General features: G+C 40.9%; 1 long non-coding RNA gene across 5 annotated transcripts in view; it reads right to left on the reverse strand.

Moving 5' to 3' along the window:
• Positions 1 to 25,429, reverse strand: part of LOC149983039 (uncharacterized) — a 67,646-nt gene that overhangs the window by 40,995 nt on the left and 1,222 nt on the right. For 3 of the 5 annotated variants that reach the window (XR_016496803.1, XR_016496802.1, XR_016496804.1), the window contains exons 3-4: positions 9,600 to 9,714; positions 8,173 to 8,322 (exon numbers count right to left, since the gene is read on the reverse strand). This is a non-coding gene — a long non-coding RNA (uncharacterized LOC149983039). Of the gene's footprint in view, positions 1 to 5,330; positions 7,918 to 8,172; positions 8,323 to 9,599; positions 9,715 to 25,429 lie in introns of those variants that run through there. The other 2 variants (XR_016496801.1, XR_016496800.1) reach the window with 1 other exon arrangement.

Raw genomic sequence — 25,429 nt, forward strand, 5'->3', positions numbered from 1 at the left:
CAATAGGGATATTCCGTTTTTTATTTATTTTGACCCTTCTTTGCGAGGACTTGGAAAACCTCCATTGTCTTTGTGGTTGAATCTGTGTTTGAAATTCCCTGCTCGACTGAGGGACCTTACATACATTGTATGTGTGGGGTACACAGATGAAGTAGTCCTTACATTTTTTTACTCCTGGCCTCCTGAGTGGTGCAGCGGTCTAAGGTACTGCATTGTAGTGCTAGAGGCATTACTACACAACCGGCCGTGGCCGGGAGTCCCATAGGATGCCGCACAATTGGCTCAGCGTCGTCCGGGTTATGGGAGGGTTTGGCCGGTGGGGCTTTACTTAGTTCATTGCGCTATAACGACTCCTTGTTGCGGGCCGGGTTGAATGACGTTTCCTCCGACACATTGGTGCGGCTGGTTTCCAGGTTAAACTGGCGGATGTTAAGGAGAGCGGTTAGGACGTATGACTCCACCTTCGGAGGACGCATGACTCCACTTTTGCCTCTCCCGAGCATGTTGGGGAGTTGCAGCAATGAGACAAGACCAAATATTGAGGAGAAAGGCGGTAAAATATGTAACTTTTTTTTATAATAAAAATATATATATTCTAAATATTTTTACTCCTTAACTTATTTAGGAATGACATAACAAAGGGGTAAAATACTTATTGACTCAAGACATTTCAGCTTTTCATTTTGAATTAATTTGTAAACATTTCTAAAAACATAATTCCACTTTGACATTATGGGGTAATGTATGTAGGTCAGTGACACAAAATCTGAATTGAATCCATTTAAAATTCAGGCTGTAACACAACAAAATGTGGAAAAAGTCCAGGGGTGTGAATACTTTCTGAAGTCACTGTATGTGTCCATCGCTCTGACCGTATAATTTCATCTTTAACATCCAGTACTATCTGGGGTTACCAAAACACAGAGCCCTGTTAGCCACCACTAGTACCCCTTCGTGTGTGTTGTTACACGATTGCTTTGTGATGGCAGGTCACGTTGAGGTTGAGGCGGTGTCAAAGCCACTCTCTCATCTCAAGATGGGAGAGAAAAGGAGAGGGTAGAGAGAGGACAAGAGGAGAGGGAAGAAGCGATAATGATGAGGAGGAGGAGTAGTCATTGTTAGGCTGCCCTCTGATTGGGCCAGAGTACAGTAAGAGAGACATCACACACCTCCTCGACACAGTAGCAACCCTAGAGGAGCATTGTAATGGTTTACATGAACAGGCTGCTCTAAATCCCTCACATTAGACTCTGTCATGAAGAAGAAATGTAGAGGTGATACATGGACCTATTGCACATTCCGGTTGCATTAGAAATAGCTCCATTCCACATTGATCCTCAGATTTTACACATCAGACACCAACCATTTACTTCATACATCCTGATACAATAACCCTCTTCAAATGGAAGCCATTTTAAAAGTATAATACTCTAATACCAGCTCCAGCCCCTCTCTGGCAGGAATAAAGCATAATATGCAGGGTACAGAAGTGTGAGTTTCACACCATTCAGCTCTCCCTCTCTCTCAGAGTGGCTGCCTTACAGCAATCCCATACCTAGGTTGCTGGCATAGTCCTGATGCTGACGATTAGGAGTCATCATTGGCCAGCCTGTTAATGTGAATGTTATTTATCCACAGTATTTATAGCGCACATTCCATCATCTCTGTGACGCACAGTGCAGAGCAGAGAGAGAGAGTCCCTACACTCTGAAAGACTATGTGCGTGGCTTCCTCCAGCAGCATCACACAAGTGGGATTAGGAGTGAGTTTTAATGAGATGATACATATTCTAATCACCAGTCTCTCTCTCCCTGCAACATGGAGCAGATCACTTTCTGGGGTCCTAAGCCTGCAATCAAGCGAATGCCACAATGGTACACTATTTTCCTGCCCATTCAACCGAACAGATAAAGAGGATGGTTAGACAATATTATTTGATGAAGTAACAAGGGCACATTCTGTGCACTGACTGTACTTGCTCTGAGATTCTGGAATTCTAACTTACACTTGTGGAATGAGAATCTTTGTTTTTTTGGCTCCCAGATGAACTTGTTTGATCACAGCAGAGACTGAAGGCACGTTTTATTAATGGCTCTGAAACATTATCGTATCCTCAGCCTGCCTGTTTGTTGCCCTACATGTTGTTTCTGCGTTGTTACTAATCCTCTTGCCTTTAATTAACGGAAACAAAAAATTATTAATGGTTCCTTCTTATCTTTATTATCGTGTCTTAAATCCCTTTAGCAGCTGAAAAGCTTGCATAATCCCACGGAAATGGCTTGTGATTGTACGTGTCATAGTTATTTTATTTTTCACTGGCAAAAATAAGCAAATAACTAAATATGCTGAGAGAATTAGATGTGTTGCATGTGTTTTTAGGGGTAAGAAAAGAACAATGGAATGACACAGTGAATAATATCTGCCTGTTATCCTCTGCCTTGAGGTGGGTGGCATTATTCTGTGTGTTTATGAACACATCTGACAACTGTTGCAACAAATTACCTCCATAGAGTAACAACTGCACGGGGAGCAGCCATTACAGCCATATGTTGACATACAGCACTGTATGTATAGGTTATGCTCAGATCATCTCTTATTAGCTGTCAGACTCCATGGGTAATGAACATGGTTCCACTTGTGTGGAAAACCAATAGCAGCAGTAGAAAAGGCCTTGGTTGTCAGTGGAAATCATGACAATATTCAGAATGAATTCATTATTGCATAAATAAATGATTCAACAGAAAACAGTCTGTTTACAGTTGTGGAAGTATTTAATATGCAACACAACACTGCTTTGAGCAAAAAGACACACAGAAAAAAGACACAAAAAATATTCAAATAGGCTAACAATAACAGAGCAAGGACATCATCATCAAGGTCCCACAAACCAGGTAATTGGCTACTTTGCTGAATGTGTACCAATTGCTTAAACCTTTGAGGATTTCTCCATATTCATAAAGAAATCAATTTCCATTATTTGTGTTATGCAGTCTGCATTTACAGTATAGCTCTCCAAGAAAAGTACAATGTGGTTCATTTCCATGTATTTGTCATTCAGTGCATCTCTTGGGGTTGTATGATATAGAAGTGATCTCTTTATGCTGCATACAGCAGCTGCACCATGACTCAACTCAACTCCCTATTATAAGGCCATGACCCAGCAGTATATTGAACTGCATTCCATAATGTTGTTCTAGCAATATGCGTGTGTAAGTGGTTGGGGTGGAGGGCTGGTGGAGGAATCACATAGCTTTGTACATGCATGTACTGTATATTACAGTATAACTTCACACCAGCTCAATTCATCAGGCATGGGATTGCATGGTGTATCAGCACAGTGTCTACAGAGCAGTAAATCAGATGGTCTGAGAGAGAGAGAGAGAGAGAGAGAGGTATGTGCACACTGCGCTGGCGCTGTCAGGAGCAGCGGCAGACGTTAAGTTGAGAGCGAGGAAGCGATTATAATTGATTAAGCACTGCCTTGTCATTTAATTCTTTAGCGCATACTAATGGTATTCATTTACAAAGAGTGCACTTCATAATAGAGTTGGAATGCTCTAAAAACGTCTCTGAGACAAAGGAAGCAGTGACTGAGGAGGAGGTGCTTCTGCTGCAGCTGATGTGTGTTTGTGCAACTGAGGCAGGACGGGATATGATATAAGAGCCCTTTTCCCCATTTACAACCCATCACAGTATAAATTATATTTGATTAGATCGCATGGCACAATGAGCTGAAAGCATGCGAAACCACATTCCATTTTCCCGTCTCTGTATACTGGGTTAAATATCATTGGGTCCTGACGCTCCATCCATTCACACTGCTCTGTTGTGAATTCTACATACTAAATTCAGAATAGATCATCAGGATTAAACACAAACGTCAATACCAGTGACATGAGGCTCTTCATTATAATAGTTTTCTGAGAAAGGGACTATTTCTGATTGGATTCAAATCCCCAAATATAAAACAAAATAAGATGATGTATTTGATGTACATTTGGCGTTGCATGTCATTTTCATGTCATTCCACATTTGTGTCTTTACAACCTGAATTAATGATGTAATACCGTAGGGATACAGCTCTCCAATGTTCTGTCATTACACACACCTGGTCCCTATTCCCATTCATAGTAATTGTATAAGTGTGCCTTTTGTTCACCATTGTCCTGTCGATTATTGTTACAATGTCCGTTGGTTGTGTGAGTAGCTATGCTGTGTTGTTTTGGCTTTTGTGCCACTTGTATTGTGCAGATTATTACGGGTTTTGTCCCATGTGGAATCAATGTATGTTACGTTACGGGTCTCGCCCCGGTGTATTTATTCGAGATACTCCTCTCTCTTTTGTTTGTGTTTCAACCCAAATGTTTTGTGTACGTGTTTGTTTGGTCTTCGTCCCCGTGCCCTTTACATGGCACGCTGAAATTTGGGTAAATAACAACCCCTATTAGGCATTCCTGCGCCTGTTTCCCGATCCCTTTTTATCAACATGACAGTTCTCACATTTCACTCTATATTTCACTCTTTATAACTGAGTTATGGGTCGTAACTGAGTTACGAGGCTTTACAGTAAATATTGGCTTGACTGTTTGAAACATGATAGCTAGCTTTGATTGTGTTTCCAGACATCTCGTGGCCTGTGTGTTGGTGGAGATGATTGTGATTCTATATCAGAGTTGTCAGTCCCTGTGGAATGGACTGGGATGCTTAGAAGACTAGTAATCCACTTCCAGTCTTTCTTAAATTACAGCTACTGCCCTTGTGATACACTTTACCACAGACAATGGCTGACTACAGACATCTAACTCTAAATCCCGACCTGAAACTGAAAACCCTGTTTTCATTTTAAATTACAATGATGCTCGTTCCTTTGATTTTCACTCTGTCATCACTTTTCTCTTCTGGCTACTTTGATGGGTATAAAATATTCAGGTCCTTGCAAAAAATAGCATTGATCGTGTCTTACAAGATGATATATGATTTTGTTTTATGGTTAATTCATTACCAAACACAGGTCTGCACTAAGCCATTCTCCTTAATGGTAGATCCAATCTGAGCTCTGAAACATCCCACTGGACAATTGGCCATGTACACTACACAACAAACATGATACATTAAAACAAGCAGGGGCGCAACTTTGGTTTTGGAAGTGGTGGGTACATACATTTTTAAAACTTTACTGAAAATGTTTTTTTTTTCAGTCAGATGAACACTCCAAACAGCCTACCCGACCGCTCGGTGACGTCCTACAGCACACCGTTGGCTTGTTTTTGCAACACATTCCAATGATAAAACTGCAATTTCAGAATGTGGGGGGGGGGGGGGGGGGGGGGGGGGGGAGACATGAAAACAAGTGTACTAAAATATTCAGGTCTACTACTGAGGACTACATTATTCCCTTATTGCATGGTTGGCTTGCTTCATTTAACTTTAACTTATGCACCATTGAGTGGAATTAGCTTGCTTTTAGCCAAAGCAGCATGAATCATTTTCTGTGCGAGCCAGTGGCCAGGAAGTCGATACAACGTATTGTATTACATGCTGGCAAGGATGAGGTGAACAGTCTGAGGGGGATCCTATGGCCTGAAATGCTGCATACCGCCGAGACCTGGACTGAAGTGTGCGCTGTGCAATATTATATGGGGAAGGAAGGATTGGTGAAATAACCACACTACTCCATGGAATGGAGCTGGAGGATAGAGCACAGATCACATGGATAAGACAATTTAGAACTTCCATTTCAGTGCACGAGAGCACTCTGTTTTATCAGTTCTTTCATTCTACTGATTCTATCCTATCCCTGCTACCCTCATATTTCTTCTCATGCTATGCGTGAAGCACCACGATTGCATCGTGAGCTCCCGATCCAACCCCAGTGCTTAATTAAAATCTTAATTATTCAATTGACCCTGCAGCTGGTGATCAGTGAATAACCAAGCAGCACATCTTTCTCCCAGTTAAAATGAAGTATGAAGAGGAGGTTTTATTAAAAGCTGTGATGGTAAATTATACAACCGATGTCAACCCAAATCTGCATTAGTTAGACGACTGCATTATGCTAATTAGAACAAGTGCAAAGGACATATCTTATTAGACAAACACAAGGTGGATGTGCAGATGTATAGCACAGACAGCACAGTGTGAGAGGAGAACGTTGAGAACGGTAATGTTGCTAAGTAAATACACATGCTTAGGAACAGTAATGAAATTACAGACAGGAAGACTATTTCTGTCCCTGCTCCAATGAAAGCAGAGAAAAATTAACCCATGCATGCTCTCCTACACGCTTCACCCTCTGGTGGAGACGGATGGATGGCGAGAGGGAGAGCAACACTAACAACTCATGGCAGTCCCGCTCAGAGCACGCCACACCAGGGAGAGACGGGTTAGCGAAAATTCTATTTAGCGTTTTTAGACCGAATCACAGCAACCCGCCACCCTCCCCAATCTCCGTTCCGCATTTCTAGTTATTGGATGATGGGAGTGGGAATTCATAATATGAATATATCAATTTATTTTTTTAATCAAACCTTATTTTAAATGAAATTGGAACGAAAACTCTGATTATAGGAGCAAAGTGACCTTTCTGCCCTAATAAAGGGACTAGAGTTTTCTCAGCTCTGTCCACTTCACAATATAAAATACTACTCATATACTCATATCAGCTTCCTGTGCTTGATACATGTGGGATGCTGAGATACAAGGCAGACAGGTGCTATTCGGGGCGAGAGTGACTTCTATCACATAGACATAAATAAATTAATCCGCACATGAATCCCACACCCACCCACGTTTACTATACATTCTGTCCTGTTCACGTCAGATCACCTGGATGAGCAGAGGTTGATACCTACTGTTCCTACTGTTCCCAGGTGACATCAGTATTTGTGAAGTGACAGTCACATGATGAAGCCCAGATCTTTCAGATACAGTAGAACACGCTTCAACACAACACAGCCTGGGAGGACAACACACTCATCTCCTGACAACAGGCTACTCATTATCCCAATCTGATTGGCCAACGTTCTGACACCAAGGTCCAATAAGCCTTTGAATTATCTTCGATCCATGTGTCGTAATTGCTGCAAGCAGCAGTGAGAGAGAGGAAATTAGCAGAATTACCCATATTGTCTAAAGTCATTTCTTGACTTTCTGAACTTTTCCTCCATCTCATCAAGGGATTGCCTCTAACTTTGATGGGTTTTCAATGAAACACTTGTAATTGTTTTGTTCGGGGGACATATCTATGTGATCGTCTGTAAATCTTTAAAAGGGTTACGTGCCGGTCATGAGACTGAACAGCAGGATAAAGAAATGAATTTCACTGAGGTCAAAAGCTGAAAATAAGGGTCTGATGCACAGCCTTTGGGGAAATGTATGACACAATTACTTTAAAAGGCACACGCTGCCTTCTTGCCAGAACATCTCTGTGATTTGTCAGACATGCTGTTTTCACACTTTCCCCTCAGATATCCCCTTTCCTCTCTCCTTTACTTGGGACTTGAGGCATTGATGTTTGGCAGATAAGCACAGTTGCTCAACTTCACAAGGCTGCCCAGCCATGTCCCCTACCTTGAACGCCCAGTCATGATGTCGCCTAGCTGCACCACGCTGAGTGACAACAGATGGAAACCAATCCAAATGGTGGGAAATAAAGGACATGTATTAAAGTATTGTGGGTAGACAGGACTGGGACTGAGCCAGACCATACAGTGTGTTCTGGTGGGAGGGATACGCAACATGGCGTATGTGTTGCTATTTCAGGGTGTTCCAGAAGGGTGCTTGTGTCATGACCCACGTTGCTCAATATCTTGCAAACAGCCTGGAATCATCCCAGAGCCTTGGCAGCATGTGTCTGACGGGACTGACTGGGGACCAGCCCTTGGCAGCATGTGTCTGACTGGGGCCACCATCACCTCCCTGGCACAATGACAGACCCAAAGCTCATTTCTGTTAGCAAAAATACCACTTCACAAAGCCTCCCACAAGCAACTTCATTCATCTGTATTCTAGCATATACCTTCATCATCTGGCTATTTGTGCATGCAGTGAGAAATGTATTCATATCCAATCGAGGAAACAGATTCAGCTAACAGGAAAACAACAAAAGGGCATGCACTCTTGATCTTTCCTAACTCTAGTAGAATCCAAGGACTACTCCCCTACTTTACTTACCAGTTTAACGCAAAGGCAGGCACAGAGCTTGTTAATCTGAACACATCCCTCAAGTGTTCTGTCGTTTTGTCTTGAGACTGAAGGCTTTTTGGCCATGGAGTGAGGAAAGCCTCGGGTTGACTCCTGAATCTATATTATAGGCTCCTGGTTCTGTGAAGAAGGGTAGGTTGGAGAGAGTGAGATCGATAGTATTCATTATAATAATTGATTGGAGTTATATATAGCTCTTTTCAAAGATTATCAAAGTGCTTTACAGTACATTGTATAAGGGGAACTCACCTTTCACACGTACAAGGTATGCGGGAACAAATCAAAGCAAATTTTAGTTGTCACATGCGCCAAATACAACCTTAGCATGAAATGCTTACGCACAAGCCCTTAACCAACAACGCAGTTTAAAAAATATGAATAAGAATAAGAAATAGAAGGAACAAGCAATTAAAGAGCAGCAGTAAAATAACAATAGCGAGACTATATACAGGGGCTACTGGTACAGAGTCAATGTGCGGGGGCACCGGTTAGTTGAGGTAATTGATGTAATATGTACATATAGGTAGAGTTAATAAATGTAGGTAGGGGTAAAGTGACTATGCATATATAATAAACAGCGAGTAGTAGCAGCGTAAAAACAAAAGGGTGGGTTGTCAATGTAAATAGTCCGGGTGGCCATTTGATGAATTGTTCAGCAGTCTTATGGCTTGGGGGTAGAAGCTGTTAAGGAGCCTTTTGGATATGAACCCCAGGATTAATTTGTCTCAGAGGGATGATTTGTGAAGAGAAGAGAACAGCCTGGTGAGGGAGCAGGAATAGTCCCCCCCCAAAGGTCTCACACATTTACTGCATGCTAATCTCAGAAAGGAGACCATGGGCAACATAACTGGACTAAGTATTAATGCACCACCATATCAATATATACATTCTGATCACAATCAGCAACTGGTATCCACTTTTCAAATTACATTGTGTAATTACTATCTAATAGCTATGTACTAAACTAAATAATGCAATATTTAATTGGGGAAATGGATCTGTAGAGAACATTCTCAGCTCTTAATTATGGCTTTTGAATAACAAAAATGAATTGGACACCTAGGCTACATTTATCTTCTGGCTGGCACAATGCCCAAAGCTGACTACTGTTTCTGCACCTCCCTCTACTGAACTCCTTCTGACACACATTCTGCAAATGCAACCACAACATTTATTTTTCTTAAAACCCTGGAACTTTTACGTAATACCAAAATGTACAATTCTCCTCCCTTAGCAAAAAAAAATGAAATTAAAAGTGCAGCTTTTACAGTTTCCTCAACCCTTTTTGGAAGGGATACAAGTGCAGTAATGCTAGCATTAAAAAAGATGCAGGTGCTGCTGGGATTAATCAGAGGGGAGCTCAGGGGCTGAGAGGCAGTGGTAAGAGGTTACAGTACCTGGCAGTGTGGAGTCAGTGAACAGGGTTTAGGAGTTGGACTTCTCTAGTCTGTACCATACAGAGATACAGTACAGTACATTACATGCCTGGACATAGCCTGCTTCCTGCTCCTCCTGTGGGGACAGATAAATAAATAAGCAGATTACAGGCTCATAAATTATCACTGGTCCCTCTTAGCCCAGCTCTGAGGAAAGGAGCCAAGGCGTCCTATGAATAAAACACAGAGAGTAGCCTACTTGATTCCTTCTCAACTCTGGGAGTTCATTAAATGTATCACAATTCTCCATAGTGTACATTTACAGCTAGCTCCCTGCGGCAATGCATTCAACAGTGAACAGCAGAGGTTATTTTTTGGCTCAAGACCCAAATGACAGATTTACTGTCGTCGCATGACCCAAATGAAGAAGAAATAGTGTGTGATTATGAGGGCCCAATTTGGGTCCCAAACCATAGTTTAGGAAACCCTGGCGTACAGTATAAACAAAGTATAACATTTTAAAGAAAGACGCAAAGACTTTCCACTGATGAATGAGGGGCACACTAACCCAGGTGTTAAAATCTTTAAAGGGTGACTGCACTTCCTGATTTGACCTAGTTTTAGACTGAATTCAAATGTGAGTTGGTTCGGGGTGTGGTTTGCTGTGGGTGTCACTTGTGTGTGTTCGCAGGTGGTAAGAGTTAGCCAAATCATTTAGCAAATTGGCTTCAGCCGGCTGGTGTGCGACCATGGCAAAGTTGGTTTAACTTTGGACAGCCTATCTCTGGGGATAGTTAGGGACCATGAATAAATTACACAACGTAAATGGGGACATTTTATCTGGTGTCATTAAATGCTTTCAATATTTGTATATGAATTTGTAAAATGTATAGTTGGTTTGAGGTTTCCTCCCTCCTTTTTTTGCCAAATATTGACCATCAGGCATCTATTTCCCAGAGAATGACATCCTCTATCCAGCTTCATGGTGATTTCAACAGGTTAAACACACAAGAACAGAAGATGTCAGAGGTTCAGCTAGCTGCCTGAAGCAAACTTAGCTCTGCATTGTGGGGGATATGTAATTGACTTAGAGTTAGTTCACTTTCATTCAATAGGATAGTGTCTGAATATTATTGAATATTAGAACAAGCCCACTCACTAAGGCAGTACAAAGCCAGGTGATTGCACATTTAGCATTGCTCTGGATTTGGAGCACATGTTCTTAGACACTGTTGAATAGTGCTTGAAGACCCTGATCCAACTCTCTCAAGACGAAAAACAAGGTGTGCAGATTTCTGAGTTATCTTCTGCTTTCAGAGTAACACCCAAACAAGACCGACCAGTGTTTGTACACATGCATATACACACACTCTCATTCAAATAAACACATACAAGAACACACACATACAGTACATGTAATCGTGCCAGACATGCACACAAACAGATAAAGTAGGCATTGCTGTTATGATTTCAATTGTCCTTGATGTCCTTTGTTTTAAATGGATTATTTGTGTTGTTGTTTGCTGTTTGCTGTTGTCTTTTCCTTTTTTCTCTTTAGTTCATTCTCTTGGTTGTTGGTGCATTGGGGGGTTCTTGGGGGTGGGGGGTGGAATTAATTGTATTTTTTATTTTTTTATTTTATTCAGTGGGGGACTGTGGGAGGGGTCTCGAATAGTTGAGGGACAGCTATTGGGGAACTGTGGGGAGAACTTTGAGGGTTCGGCTTTCACAAGATTGTGATAATGAAAAAGGAAACTATGACATATATTTTATATATATATATATATATATATATTTTATATATATTTATATATATATTTTATATTTTATATCACTATCATGCACATGCACCCTCACACATAAGGATGGCTCTGCTGCAGAAAGACTGATACATGTTTGATAGTGTCATGATGCTGAATTGTTTGTCCTTCATGTTCTAATACTTTGTTACCCCTTCCTTGTATTTTTTTGTAATAAATAATAAATACAATTTAAAATTTAAATTAACAAGTCCGACCACGTTGTGCGCGCGAGCGTAGCGTAGCAAAACACATTTACGTGTACATGTTATTCAATCATTTCATCCACACTGCTCACACATGTCAATGGGCGTCTGCGCAGCCAGGCGCTAAAATATAACTTAGTTGCATTTGAGACCCTTGATGCGCTGCAAGTCACTCCTTTCCCATCAAATAAAAAAAAATATCCTTGTGGCGGGTAGCTTGTAGCTACCCGCTACCAGCTTGTAGCTGGTAGGGTAGCTGGTAGGGTAGCTGGTAGCTAGATTACTAGCGAGATGGCAGAGACAATAGCCTTTATCGTGGAAGAACTCACATTACGGGTTCAGGTGAGTGCCCCATTTATTGTCTGGTAATAAAACCAACAACGTAGATAGGTGATCAAGTTAGGCTCACTTGATAAGAATTGACATTTCTCCAGCTCTGTCTTCACCATAAATATAAAGGGAACTACAATTACAAAATGTGACCGTATATTTTTACACATTTTTACACATACTTAATTACATAATATATCAAGCCCAGTTTGTATCTGTGTGTAAAACAGATTGGTAGCCAGCTCTATTTTTTTTACTGGTTTTATATATGTGTAAATAACAACATAATGAATTTAAAGTATTGTAAAGGAGATATTGATATAGGAGATATTATATGTCATCATAATTTGAGTTATACAGTAGATTAAGCCACAGACAGCAGACTACCTAGTCTGCGGCCTCTAATTTTTTTTATTTTACCAGGCAAGTCAGTTAAGAACAAATTCTTATTTTCTATGACAGCCTGTTCAGGGGCAGAATGACCTTGTCAGCTCAGGGGTTTGAACTTGCAACCTTTTGGTTACTAGTCCAACACTCTAACCACTAGGCTACCTGCCACCCCTAAGAATGAAAGACCAAGGCATCTTCAGAGGGTTTTCTGTTTTTCAGAAAGAGCAAGGTTAAGGTTTCTTAAGGTTTCTAAAACACCTAGTTTTACCAAACTAATCAAATAAAAAATGAAGGCATGGGCTTTATTTCAAAGTATAACTTTTATGGGTAGAATAACCACTATTCAATGCGTTCTACATGTCAGCACTTGTGGCAGCATAGCCATAGGCTACTAAACACAGACTAGTGACTTAATAAAACTAATATAAAATATGATATTCTGTTCATTTGAAATACAATTTATTAGTTGTTTAATGTTTAAGAAAGAATAATGAATTTCTTTGTGATGATGTATAACAATTGAATTGTGATGTTTTGTGTGTTTTTTTCCGTTTTTACATAGGCTATAACATAAACGAATGAAAAAGCTTTTTTTCATAGTATAATATTACCTAAGACCTTCATAAACAGAACCAAATGATTATTTTTGAAATAACATAGATAAAATGTATTCATTAGACTGTTAGAATGCATTGGTTCAGAACGGGATGGTTCGATGCCCAGTTTTTCTGGTGTTAAAAGTCGTAGTAGAGAAACGCATAATTTTGTATGACTTTTGTATGATCTTCCAAGACAAGTGAACTAGCAATTAGCAAGCTAGCTAAATGTCTATGAATGTTTCATACAGTATGTGTTTCGCCATTCCTCCAAATTAATATTGTTGGTTAACACCTGCGTGTCATGATCGGCTCTGGTGTGGTTGGACCAAATCAACATGTGCGTGATGCGCACCGGTGTAGTCAGCATGTAGGACCCTCAGCAAACGGTTGTCATGGAAATGCTTCCTCAGGCTATGACTTGTACGCACTGACTGTGTCCCTCACAATTGCCATAACAACCACATCAAAGAAAGCAAGGGTTAAGGAAAAGAGAGAGACTGTAACTGTGGGGGTATTCTGGAAAGTAATGGAAAAATGTCAGTAATATATGTTAAATCATATTTCAGGTATTTCAGTAAGAATGGGCCTTAAAGCTGAAATCCTGAATTGGTAACACTGCCATGTCAGTGTGGGTTTTTACAACAAAAACAGTTTTTTTCCCTCGGACATCATTGCACGCTCAATAGGACAGCGGAATATGTGCTGCAATCTTTTTCACCAAGATGCCAAATGCATCTCCTCCGTTTTTCATCAAGAAAACAAAAACAATAACACAGGCACTGGGGCGAACAGTGGCGCTATTTCCCCTAATGCGGATTCGGTCTTTCAGGACATCCCCGACCAACCTGTCAGATTGTGGGTGTAGCTGGTGCATGAAGTCAGGCACAGGAGAGCAGAATGAGTGAGCAACGTATTTTACTCAAAATAAAGGCACAAGGTAACAATACACTTGACCAACAATAAATGGTAATCAATTACGCACGGGTGAAAACAGCACCCATCGAAAACCAGCCATAACGTACCAAATGAACATAGAAACAATCACGCACAAAAACATGGGGGAAACAGAGGGTTAAATACATGAACATGTAATTGGGGAATGAAACCAGGTGTGTAGAAAACAAAGACAAAACAAATGGAAAATGAAAGGTGGATCAGCGATGGCTAGAAGACCGGTGATGTCGACCGCCGAATGCCGCTCGAACAAGGAGAGGTACCTTTGGCGGAAGTCGTGACATAACCGAGATGGAAAAAAAATACCTTCAAAAGAAAATGGCTACCATAGTTAAAGATGATCGTTAGTGGTGGCTCCTCCTTCACCCCAATACATTTACGGTGCATTTTGGGAGAGAGACAGAGAGAATATTAATGCCTGGCGTTACACAATCAAAAAAAACTCTCAAACTGCCTGAAGGGACTTTTATATTAGCTCCCTGAGAGATTTATATTCCCTTTACGATTGCATTAATAAATAGACAGCAGAGAATTCAGAATGGAACTCAGAAGTGAATCACTACTCTAATCATCATCAAAAGCCTAAATTCTGACTATGTTGGTCCAAGTCTCCACAGACAAGATTGTCTTTAATTCACAGTTCCACAGTTGGGGATCCCCAAGCTAATTAAATCAAACACAATGATAACATCCTTTAGAGAATAGTTTCATGCATACTTCTACTAATCTAAAGGCCGTAATGAAGAGAAAAAGATCTTTATTTGCTTTCAGTCAGTTTGCTTTCTTAAATGGAAAGCCCTACTACCATTTCACCACCTAGTCCTCTCTTCATTTGGTTCACTGTCATTTCTTTTCTCAATCACAGAGGTGACAAACGGAACAGGCAGGCCAAAGACCCCGCTGAGACTGCAAATAGTGATGAGAATCAGTATTGACACGAGGCCTAAGAGGTCCAGTTAGTCCCCTGTTTACCCTCCGCAAGGCCTGAGGATGTGGGTCTATTCATCTAAAAACAGCCAGTCAGAGAAAGTGCCTCGGTCACAGCCAGCTCTCTAACTCTCTGCTGATCTCCGAGAGAAAATACAAGGAACACTAATGCTTCTTACAATTCTGACATCACCTTTCCACAGGAGAGGAGGACACACTCGATTTGATGGGCTAATTGTGTGTGGCATAATTAATCAATGTCTCCTGAACGACAAATTCCCACTCGCATGCTCCCAATGTCGCATTGAATGCCGCCTTGAGCATAGGGGGTAATTTGCTTTTCATGTATTTATTCTCTTTTATCGAGTGATTTAGTTGTTATTGGCAGACACCTGTCACTTGTGCTCTGGGAGAAACAAGACGCCCAGAGACCGAGACAGGTGGGAGTCTTCACCTCACTTCAGTATACAGCGGCTGGACAGTGCAGTAGAAGATAGAGTGACTGAGTCAACACTACTTCACCTGGTCAGCACTACTCTACTGCAGTGCAGTCCGACTCTCTGTCTCTCTCCTTCTCGCATGACTCACATCATTAGAGCCTGGCCCTTTCTTAATCAGGAGCTAATTAAACACGATGGACTCTGCAGCAGCACGACGCTCAGCACTAAGTTACACTGCCACCTCAGCTCTGGGAGATAGTTAGCCCACAGGGAGAGACAAAGTACAGAGGAGAGCAGGAAAACACAAACAAGCTAACATAAAGCCCTGCAAAATTAGGCTGGTTTTAATAGCCAGACATGATATTGGCCTCTGCCGCCCATTCGTTGCAAAGAGGCTCTAAGGAGGAAACATCTCCATTAAACAAGTCCAATAACAACCTTTATGCTTCATATTTCACATAGAAACAGCTCGCAGGCTAAAAAAAAGACAATGTTATGACCAAAAAGCCAGTCAGTCATACATTAATGATAAGAATCTCATTGTATATTTTATGACAATACAACACCATTGAAATAGATACAAGAGGACCATAATGCCAACCAGACAGACAACAAATCTCTGAAATAATGGCAACATTAAGACTAAACAGAATGTATAATGCACCAATGAGTATAAAAGCAATAGTTTACAGGATACCAGAAAGAGGTTGAAGAGAGGAAATAAGCAATCTCCTCACTTGAGTGTCATAAAAATACATTATTAATTGTCAGCTATAAACTGGCTTCGGACAGCTTGTCGGTGAGACTTTAAAAGTTCAGGCATAGTTCAGCCTTGTTACTGCTCACAGGACAACCAACTTTGGGCCCTGTTCACTGCAAGTTAGGGCATACATGACTGACTTCAGATGGTGGGCATTTACACTTTGCCAACACCCTGTGATCTTTCGGGAACCAACATTAGGCCGGAATAGATTTCCTGTCTGAGATAATGGCTTAATACAGGAAACATCCACAATATAATGAAGCCCAGGATAATTCAACAGACAAAGGGGAGGATTGAGATTCAAACCACCGCAATTAGATTCAGCCGTCATCATCATACTAAGGAAACAGTCCACCCATCCCATCCCTTATCACTGTGGGTTGGATTTCCATTGCTCAGCATCCGGATCAATTTCAAGTATGTCTTGACTCAGTCGACTTATCCCCATTATGGCATAAACAAGCAATTACTGTGTACATGTATGATTACCAACGGGCCGTGACCGATTTCCTGGAATGGTGGTGTGAGATCATTTAAATAAATCTCACAAATAGAAGTCGGGTCGATGTGCAGAGTGGTTGCAGAGAGAGAGACAACATTGTTTATGTTGAACTTCACGGTGGTAAACGACAATTTAGGCTGTCACACTACGGTGACGAGTTACCCTTTTTCTCATTAAAATTCCATTGATTGGCAGAGATGGCTTTAAGTCGCCTAAATTAAGATTGGCATAAGAGGCTACACTTGCTGAAGGAAGATTAATTCCACCACACTGCACATCTTCAAGGTCCTCCTCACAGATCTTGTACTCCTCAGGTTCGCACAGGAAGGCCACATGGTTAATCTAGAGTTATATCCCCCTCTATCTAAATTACAGTCAAAATGATTCAAGCTAGTAGTGTGGAGAAGAGAGTAAATGTAGATGTAAACGTCAAATAAAAAAATGCATTATGTCAGACCATTTTAGCCAGCACTACCTTATTGGATAAAATGAGCCAGCTGCATGAATTATATTCCTCCAGTCCATTCAATTCTTGATCTTTATACGTACCATATTTTCAAAATGGTATTGGTCCTCTCGACAACTTTGGCATTGTACATGAGTGAGAGAGGCCAGTGACTAGTCTGGCTGATCTGAGGCTGGGACAGTGTTTCTGATAGGGATTACTGACTGAGGACAGAAGAGAAGAGATGCTGTCTGACGCTCTTCTCTCCAGGAATATGAGATGCATCACAGGCAGCTGGGAGTCTCACTTTAGGAGACTGGATGGATCCCTTTGATGGCTGCCACGATCAAAGGACGGAGATTTGCGACTATCTGCAGTAATTCCGTAGTCTTTCCCCCTTAATCTGTTTCACATTTCCCCACAGAAAACAAGTTTAATAGCAACCTACCCAGTGGGATTCCTTATCGAAAGATAAATAGAGGGATGTTGCTGATAAGGCAGGTTTCACTTTATGATGATGTCTACAATATCCAAATAACACAGCCACTATCTTTGTTGTTAGAGCTACATTTTCAATCACACAGACACCATCTCTATACTGTACATAGTTCTTCCTACCAGCATGGCTTGTGTTTACTATTCACCGTCCTTATTAAACATTAAGGGACGACAGGCAGCTTTCCGACATGACGGGAAGTCCTCTTCGGGGACTGGCAATAGAAGAGAGGCAAACACGGAAATGGCCAGATGTCATTGTACTGTCATGCACAGCACTAAAACATTTACGAGCCATTAGGCTCCGGTGCCAAAGGACAATAGCACGTGAGGTCTAGGAACCAGTCACGGATGGGCGGCTTCACAACAGTTGCATCGAGCCAATCATGCTACTCTACAAGCCGCCTGCGGTTCTTTCTTTCTATTCATCTTTCATTGTTTCAACAGTTCTTCCAGAAAATGCACACACCTCCCCCGTCGCTCCACCATCACCGACCACAGTATCAGGTTTTTAGAGATTTGCTAAGCCACGCATTGACCTGTAATAAAACACACTCAACACACAGACAGACACACATTGAGTGATGAAGCATTTTCAACAGTGTCCTTTCATCTGAAAACATTTACAGCGAATGAAAACCACACAGCGTTCCTACTGCATCATTGCAACAGAAAGGGTCAGTAGATATAGAAGCCAAATACCCATTCTAAGGGATTTCTCTGTAAGATGATTGTGTTCTCTGTGTGTCCGTTTGTAATTTCACTTCAAGACGAGATCTCATTTCACCATCATGCCTGAGAAAGGCTTAGAGGAGATGACAGACCTCTGTCAGAGGAGCCACAGCTCCAGCCAGGAAAATTAGGGTTACACAATTACATCGACTTCCACACGCGCCACCAAAAGCCCTCCCCATAATTGGATCCATTTTAGGGGGTTTAAGGACCACTTGCCTGAGATACAGAGGCAGAGAAGAAGTCAAATTCATCCCCTTCTCCCACCATCCGTCCCTTTCTTACTCCCTCTCTGTTGCAGTTGTATCACTACAAAGAACAACCAAACAGCAGTGGTCTGAAGAACCCTGTTATATACAATCGTCTCAATTACGAGTAGAAATTAAACTACACCCCAACAAATAAATAGTTCTCCTTTGCCTTACCATGACGTCATATTTACATCCAGCCGGTTCGATTGTGGTCTTAAATAAGAAACCCTTCTGCAGACGGTCGACAAACTCAGACTTTTCCTTTCCCCAAAGTAATAATATTCACAATGAAAAGGGCCCAATCCTCGTCAGGTGTATCATTCATCTGTGAGATGTTTCCCAGGACTATCATAGCTATCGTTGCATAATGAATATGAACTAATAAGTGCTTCTTGTGACATATCTCTACTGACTCACTGTACTCAAGCATCCTGCTCTTAGGACAAATATTTAAGACATCTACCCTTGCTTTGGTAGAGGCTGGTATGAATATCCATTTTCCACTGTGCTGTTTTTCTACAGGAATTGAAATATTAAATGTTGATGCATCATCTTGTACTGGATTGACTCAGCAACTTAAGTAGCTTTGACCTGCAATTAATTAATTCTCCAGGTAGTTCGTCGGTATTTCAAAGCGGATTAGGGTGATGTATTACTGTATTTCTAGATTTCTGTACAGTCTACATTTCAGGACTATTCCTGCCCTCCACCTTCTCCACCTCTCAAAGAATATTCCGGAGTAATATTCCAGAGGGCCGGTCATCCTCAGTGCCAAGCGATTTTAATGAGCAGTCTTGTAACCCTGATGAAATTTGTAAGGTTAAGAAGGATATTTAAAACTCTATCTGATTGATTCAAAGAGCTTAAAGGAATCATGTCACTGGCCCTTATTTGACCCTTTTTCAGAGCCAGAGAGGCTGTGGAGAGAGAGAGAGCGGACTTTACTTGACATCTCCAACTATGGCTTCCATCAGCCGACGGCAAAGACATGGTATGGTTTTCCAAAAGCTGTAATACTCTATTTCACACATTTTGCATTGATCAGGGAATCATGTACCTGTCCAATCTACAGTACATATCTCAGGTCTATACTGGTTATTCCGAGTGACAAATCTCAAGCTAATTATTTGACATTTATATTTGAACACCTTAGGAAAAAAGCTAATTTTCCCCATTTACAGTGTGACTAAGAGTGTTTATGTTCAGATTTGAAAATACCTGGAAATATTATCAACCTTATCCATATGGCTGTGGCTGCAGACACTTTCACACATCCACTCTGAATGAAATAATAATAAAGAAATAATTAGAATGTATTTAATGCCAATTGCCTACCTGAAGTAACTCACTAATTGCCAGAAAGCCTTTGAGATGAACAGTGAGAATGTCAGCTTATGGAAAATACAAGGAAATAAGTTTAATTACAGAATGCCACTTTTCTCTTACATTTCTTAATGAGTTGTTCCATGTCATCACACATTCCATAGGGTGTTTGTCACTAACGTCTCTCTGCCCTTAAAGATCCAATAAACCACTGAAGGAAACGACAAAGGTGATTGCAATGTTTACGAGGGCAGATTAGCAATCAGTCAAACACAGCTGCGATACTTTTTTTCACGAGAACAATTCACATCTTTGTCATACTGAATGATAAATGCAGCTCATCTGAAAAGGCCCTTTTCTTTTCTCCTCCAGGTGAGTCTACGCCTTGTGTTCGCCAAAAACCTCCCTCTGTGCAGATGAGCCTTTTAACATGACTCATAAAAGGTGTTAGACCAAATGAGAAGATATTAGAGTACAACACTGTATGCCCTCCAGGAAGGTTAAATTAAACTTTTCGGAAAGCTATATAGGGTGAATGTAAATACAGGGATTGTGTAATTTGTAGGTAAATTATGTCTAGGCCCAAGCATAGTTTAAAGATCTACTGTGGTATTGTGTCTGGGGGGGAGATAACTTGGATCCTGTAATGAATTGGTTATAGACCTTGTATTGTAAATCATTTTAAGAGTATACAGGAGACGAACCAGGCCAAAATGGGTCATAATATTTCATAGAGAGCATTATCTTTGATTTGATGATGCTTCCACGCACACAAGTAGACACATGTACACACACACACACAAATACACAAACCAACACACACAATCAAGTTGGCTTTCAGCTTCATTAGAGTGCCTTGCCACCCACCCCCTCTTCTCTTCCAGCTCAACCCTTCTTCCTCTCTTCATTTTCATCAAAACATTGCAGATGAGGTCCTGAGCCCAATTAATCACTCCCCAGCCCTGCTACACGGCACCTTTATTAATCACACAGCCCACCACGCTGCTGCCTGACTGCGTGCATGCCTCACACCAACAGCCTCCTCAATGGGAGTGGAAGCCCTGTCACACACACAGACACACACAAACAACAACAGCAGCCACAGCATACAAATGCACTGCAGGCACTGCAGGTGCTCACACACATTGACTGGACTTTATATTCCAGGTTTTGCCATGATAATGGGATGTGGCTGAACGTGAGGATTTCATATTTATTTTCTTTATGCTGTCATCAGGGGAGTGGATAGTAAACTTAATATGGTCTTCTGAAACACTTAACAATAGATGTGAAAATGGGTGGGAAGGGGCTCTACTTCAATCACGTTGTAATTTACACCAGGTCATGTGGCTTTAACCCAAACAATGTATTATTTTTTTTTTTAAACATTACAAGTATACTAAAGTATACTTATATATACCAAAAGTTTTAATAATATACTTCAAATATGAGATAATAATAATAATGCAATAATTACACTTCAACACACTTTATATTCATTGTTTTTTCAGTCTGTTAATATACTATAAATGCTATAATCACACTTCAACACACTTATTAAAAGTGTACTTTAAATGAATTATGTTTCATCCTTTAAGTGTGTATGTTCACTATCATTAAAACATTACTTACATTTTTAACTCTTTAATTGTAATTTAGTACATTTGTTCAAAATACACTTATTTTAAAGATGAATCATTTATATTTTTTTATGAAACTATGTGAGTGATCAAGTACACTATAAGTTCATAAAGTATTCAGACCCCTTCCCTTTGAGCTCAGTTGCATCCTCTTTCCATTGATCATCCTTGAGATGTTTCTACAACTTGTTTGGAGTCCACCTCTGGAGCTCTGTCAGAGTTACCATCGGGTTCTTGGTCACCTCCCTGACCAAGGCCCTACTTCCCCGATTGCTCAGTTTGGCCTGGTCGGCCAGCTCTAAGAAGGGTCTGAATATTTATGTAAATGTGATAGTTTTTAATTTTTAGTAGTAACTCCACAATAATGAACTAACAGAGTTGAAAAGAAAAATACAAATATACAGAACATGCATGTAGTATGCAACAAGGCACTAAATAAATAGTGAGAAAAAAAACACAGTAAAGGAATACACTTTTTGACCTGAATGCAAAGCCTTATGATTGGGGCAAATTCAACACGTCACTGATTAACTTCCTCCTTATTTTCAAGCATGGTGGTGGCTGCATCATGTTCTGGGTTTGCTTGACACTGGCAAATATTGGGGAGTTTTTCAGGATAAAAAGAAACGGGATGGAGCTAAACACAGTCAAAATCCTAGAGGAAAACCTGTTTCAATGTGCTTTACACCAGACACTGGTAGAGGAATTCACCTTTCAGCAGCACAATAACCTACAACACAAGGCCAAATCTACACTGGAGTTGCTTACCAAGAAGACAGTGAATGTTCCTAAGTGGCCAAGTTACAGTTTTGACTTAAATCTGCTTGAAAATCTATAGCAAGACTTGAGAATTGCTGTCTAGACCTGACAGAGCTTGAAGAATTATGAAAATAATAATTAGCTAAACCTTCTTGCACAATCTAGGCTATGTAAAGCCCTTAGAGACTTACCCAAGAAGACACATCACTGTAATCGCTCCCAAAGGTATGTATTGGACTCAGGGAGCTGAATACTTATGCAATGACTATGTTTTAGTTATTTAATTTCAATCAATCTTTAGAAAATGTTGTTTTTTTTAAATCTCACACCTTGACATTACAGAGAACTTTTTAGATTGTTGACCAAAAATTACTATTATATCCATTTGAATCCCACTTTGTGACAATAAAATGTGAATACATCCAAGGGGTATGAATACTTTTGTAAGGCACTGTAGTTTCAGTGCCAATAATGCATTTTGAAGTACTTTCTGAATTCCTGTTCAGAAGAGTGCAGAGCCAGTTGATAATGATAACGATTGTTCATTCCACACAATGAAACATGCACAGCTGAGCAACATGCTTCTTGAGAGTATACTTTTTCACATCTCAAGAAAATGTACTTAGGTGACCTTCAAAAGAGTATATTTTACTTAAATGTCCACAAAATATTTTTAAAGTATACTTTCAAAAACGCATGTGCCAAAAATGTGCATATTACCCAGCCTCCTTTTCTGCAGCTGAGGTTTTGATTTATAATATGTTATTGTTCCATAATATGTTATTGTTCCATATTTAGCTTATTCAAATGCTTTGAAGTGTATTTTCAAACTAAATTATGTACTTTTAATTACACATGACATACTACACACTTTATTGAAATGTTAATTTATTGCCGTAATATGAACACCTAAAGAGTGAAATGCCACTGGTGCACAGTTATCAAACACAATACCTGAAAATTGCTGCACCAGTCACAACATTTTTGTATATAGTGTGTTAACACTGGCTGACATGATGCCTTGGTTGGTCAAGGGAACCTTTACATTAATTAATTACAATATCAAATGTGGTTAAGGAGGGGAAGTCCATTAGTAAAATTACACTTGGATTATGAATATACTTTAGTTGTAATGAAAACACAGGAATTCTAATTCAAATACCATGTTAGTATACTTATAATGTATGAGAAATATACATAAAATGTACTTCAAATCAAATTGGTCACATACACGTGTTGAGCAGATGTTATTGCAAGTGTAGCTAAACTCTTGTGTTTCTAGCTCCAACAGTGCAATAATATCTAACAAGTAATATCTAAAAATGTCACAACAATACACACAATACACACAAATCTAAAGTAAAGGAATGGAATTAAGAAAATATCTGGACGAGCAATGTCAGAGCGGCATAGACTAAGATACAATAGAATAGAATAGAATACAGTATATACATACGAGATGAGTAGTGGAAAATGTGAACATTATTAAACTGGCCAGTGATTTCAAGTCTCTGTATATAGGGCAGCAGCCTTTAAGGTGCTACTGATGGCTATTTAACAGACTGATGGCCTTGAGATAGAAGCTGTTTTTCAGTCTCTCGGTTCCAGCTTTGATGCACCTGTACTGACCTCGCCTCTGGATGTAAGCGGGGTCAACAGTCAGTGGCTTGGGTGGTTGTTGTACTCAATTATCTTTTTGGTCTTCCTGTGACATCGAGTGCTGTAGGTGTCCTGGAGGGCAGGCAGTGTGCCCCCGGTGATGCATTGGGCAGACCACAACCCCCTCTGGAGAGTGCCGCGGTTGCGGGCGGTGGAGTTGCCTTACCAGGCGGTGATACAGCCCTACAGGATGCTCTCAAATGTGCATCTGTAAAAGTTTTTGAGGGTTTTCGATGCCAAGACAAATTTTGTCAGCCTCCTGAGGTTGAAGAAGCGCTATTGCCCCTTCTTCACCACACTGCCTGTGTGGGTGAACCATTTCAGTTTGTCAGTGATGTGTATGCCGAGGAACTTCAAGCTTTCCACCTTCTCCACTGAGGTCCCGTCGATGTGGATAGGGGCGTGCTCCATCTGCTGTGTCCTGAAGTCGACGATCAGCTCCTTTGTTTTGTTTACGTTGAGTGAGAGGTTATTTCCTGGCACCACACTCCCAGGGCTCCCACCCCCTCCTGTAGTCTGTCTCGTCATTGTTGGTAATCAGCCCTACTACTGTAGTATCGACTGCAAACTTGATGATTGAGTTGGAGGCATGCATGGCCACGCAGTCATGGGTGAACAGGGAGTACAGGAGGGGGCTGAGCAAGCACCCTTGTGGGGCCCCTGTGTTGAGGATTAGAGAAGTGGATGTGTTGTTTCCTACCTTCACCACCTGGGGCGGCCCGTCAGGAAGACCAAGGCCCAGTTGCACAAGGCGGATCAATTGGGGCGGTCTATGGATCTATTGGGGCGGTAAGCAAATTTAAGTGGGTCTAGGGTGTCACGTAAGGTAGAGGTGATATGATCCTTAACTAGCCTCTTAAAGCACTTCATGATGACAGAAGTGAGTGCTACGGGGAGATAGTCATTTAATTCAGTTACCTTTGCTTTCTTGGGTACAGGACCAATGGTGGACATCTTGAAGCATGTGTGGACAGCAGGCTGGGATAGGGAGAGATTGAATATGTCCGTAACCACTCCAGCCAACTGGTCTGCACATGCTCTGAGGATGCGGCTAGGGATGTCGTCTGGGCCGGCAGCCTTACGAGGGTTAATACGCTTAAGTGTCTTACTTACGTCGGCCACGGAGAAGGAGAGCCCACAGTCCTTGGTAGTGGGCACTGTGTTATCCTCAAAGCGGCAAAGAAGGTGTTTAGCTTGTCCAGAAGCAAGACATCGGTGTCCTCAACGTGGGTCGTTTTCCCTTTGTAGTCCGTAATTGTCTGTAGACCCTGCCACATACGTCTCATGTCTGAGCCATTGAATTGTGACTCCACTTTGTCTCTATATTGACGTTTTGTCTGTTTGATTGCCTTACACTGTTTGTATTCGGTCATATTCCCAGTCACCTTGTCATGGTTAAATGTGGTGGTTCGCGCTTTCAGTTTTGCCCGAATTCTGCCATCTATCTACAGTTTCTGATTATGGTAGGTTTTAATAGTGTCACTGGGTACAACATCTCCTACAGTGTATACACTTCCTGATAAACTCAGTCACCGTATCAGTGTATTTGTCAATGTTGTTCATAGAGGCTTTTTTTAAAGTATTTTTTTATTTAACCTTTATTTAACTAGGCAAGCCCGGCCAAATCCAGACGACAC

The sequence above is a fragment of the Oncorhynchus mykiss genome, chromosome 6 (genome assembly GCF_057628025.1).
Source record: "Oncorhynchus mykiss isolate SJ-2025 chromosome 6, ASM5762802v1, whole genome shotgun sequence".
NCBI classification, from domain to species: domain Eukaryota; kingdom Metazoa; phylum Chordata; class Actinopteri; order Salmoniformes; family Salmonidae; genus Oncorhynchus; species Oncorhynchus mykiss.